Below are 2,912 nucleotides of genomic sequence, written 5' to 3' on the forward strand. Positions count from 1 at the left end.
TTAACAGGAAAAAAAAAAAAAAACAGACTAAACTAAAACCCCAACATGGTCTCAGAGAGAGACCAGAAAGGTTCCTCCAAGAGATCGCAGGTGAAGTCAGTTGAGCCACTTTAGGGAAAAGAAAGACTTATGGCTTGATATCTTACCATGTCCAGGATTTTATTAAATATGATAGAGATGTGTGACTCAATATAATCCTGTTCACACCTCTGGTGCTTGTTAGTTTTCATAAAAACATAGGACAAGACCATGATTTCCTCAATACCGCACTTCCAGTTGAAGAAATTAATTCAAATCCACTATACTAGTCAGAAATTGCAAGGTGCCATGAAATTCACTTTGTTTTCCCTTTAAATGCTTCTTTTGATAATATGACCAGAGGCTGCATCATTGGACATTTCAAATTTTCTTGCATTTCCTTATTGTACCATTCTAGATTTCTCTGGATCACCTTCATGACTAAGCTAACTTCAAGGACTCCCTCAAGCATCCTAATCCCTCTTCAGTACATATATATGCCCCTGTATGTTACTTTCATATATTTCCATGGGATTTTGGAAGCTTCATTTAAACCTCTCTTCTTACACAGTCCCCTTATCCTTTGCTCTATCCCTCCATCATCCAGCATATCAACTCCAGCAGGATCAGAGCAAAACTGAGGTGGAAGGAAAAGGAAATGCTTTCAGTTGGTGTAAATGACAGTCATAAGACAGGACATTGGCCTAAGGGCAACTGGGATGTATTTATTCCATGAAGTGCCATGCAGAAATACCTGAGCTAGCTGGGAACATGCTAGTTCAGGTTACAGAAGTAAAGTGTATACACATTAGCAGAAATACTGGAATTACTTAGGTGTGGCTTTTGGGGATTATCCTGTTCCACCCAAACAGAGAAGTACTGTGAAGCTTATGTAGCCAAAAAAAGTGATAATTTCCTTAAACTTTTAAAGCCCAAAAGATTTTTTGAAATTTTTTGCTATTTTTTCCCCATTTTTTCATTGGAGTAATTCATTTTGAATAGTACATTTTGTACAGATAAAGCTTGTAGAGCAGCTGTGAAGATGCCACTGCTATTGCTGCCCTCCCTAGAGACTCCAAATGTAGTGATGGCAGAGTTAGGGCAGAAGAAATAGCAGTGCATGGGCTGAGTTGAATATTTCTACTTGCCTGATCACCAGGAAAAGTGGCTGGAGTAATTGAACAGTGGGGAATCAGGGAAAAGAATCTGCTGCTTCAAGCAGGCTTCAAGAATCAGGAGACCTCATTGAGGGGCCTTACCACTGTGAGTCGTGGGAGCCCACCTCTCTCTCACTCTCCTTCTGCATCAGCAGAGCTCCTCCCAACCTACATTCGTATAAAGCAGGTGAAGATCACGAACTTAAGCTCTTTGTGCATATCCATCGGGATCTCTCTGAGAGGTACTTATGTAGCACCACCATCTTAGCTTTTTTCACATTTTGCTTGCTGCTCCAGAACGCAAATTTGATGAAATTTCCGCATTCATTTTGGAAATGGTAGAAGTGGGAGACTTTGCAGTTTGTCCAAGGAAGACTGTGGAAGAAATTAAACCAAGGTCTCTCAAATGTCAGTTTAGCACTTTATATGATCCTCCTCCTCTACTTCTGTTTCCCCTGGACAGAGGAAATTGCCTCCATAGATGATCCAATATAATCATTGCAGACTTAGCTACAATAACTTCATAAAGCAATCACTGAAATAAGTACCTGTATTCTCAGATAACACAGGTCTAGGATGCTGCTCAGGAAGCACTGAGCACAAGCTCAAAGTGTTAGTGATTTCCTCCAGCAGCTGAGACCTCCTCACTGCCTGCATGAGAGCTTGGTGTTGGCCCACTGGTGTGGAGGTGCATTTTCATCTTCAAAACAGAAAGAAAAAAGGGATACAACAGGATTGGGCTGAGATAGGGAATTAACAGGATGAGGTTAATTTGGGTGGTGAGCCAATGTCACGAAGGCTGATGGAGAACAAAACTGCCTGTCAGTGGTGTGGGCTGAGCTGGTACCCCGTGCTGGAATGCAGAGCATCCACGTGTGGGAGATCTTCACCTGCCTGCCACAGCAGTTTGCACTTCACTACCAGCACCAATATTAAAACTTCCTTTAGCCCCCAGAAAGAAGATAAACATGTCTTTCAATGCAGATTAAATACACACGTAGTTCTGAAACATTGTCGGTCATTACTAATTCATGGCTGCTGTCCAGTGAATGGAGAAAAACATTTCCCCTCATAGGTTTAACAACAAAACCAATAAAAAACCCCAACAAGTCAATGGCTTATACTGTACACTAAAACAGCTTAAAACACAAACATTTCCAGAGTACAATATTTCAAGTAGTCTTGTAACTGGAGGAGCTATTTTTTAACCGGATTCCTACTTTTTACTACCAACAGCCTTGTCTTATTTGCAGAGGCTCTGCTAGCTGTCAGACATCCTGACTCCACTTAATAAACTCACTTAGAGCAGAACTTTCTTAAGTCACAGTGTAAGTACATAAATTAGTTGTTTTAGCCTTAGACCAACACACTTCTCTTTCTTCCCTCTCTCCTGAGCACTGAGCTATGATGAAGAAACTCAAGTCTCAAAAGCACCAACAGTTCATTAAAAAATACTGCCTTAACCCAACGTGCCTAATATACTGCGGCTCCTGTTGGCTTTGGTTGGAGCTGCAGGGATGCTTACTTGTACAACTAGGGTACAACTAGGCAAAGTTTGGGTCCTTAGATCTGGGACCCTAGGTTTAAATTCCACTTTTGAAATGCTTTATGTGCAGTGATCTCAGAGAAAGAACCGCTGAGATGACACCAGGTCATAGGCAGATTTTGTATTAAATGAAGTTTAATGCACCAGGAAGTGGAGAGACACTCCAGTGTGTCACCAGATAAGCAGGAGCA

The sequence above is a fragment of the Corvus kubaryi genome, unplaced genomic scaffold, assembly GCF_017639235.1.
Source record: "Corvus kubaryi isolate FWS band 111438036 unplaced genomic scaffold, C.kubaryi_AGA036_p1.0 split1-131, whole genome shotgun sequence".
Taxonomy (NCBI): domain Eukaryota; kingdom Metazoa; phylum Chordata; class Aves; order Passeriformes; family Corvidae; genus Corvus; species Corvus kubaryi.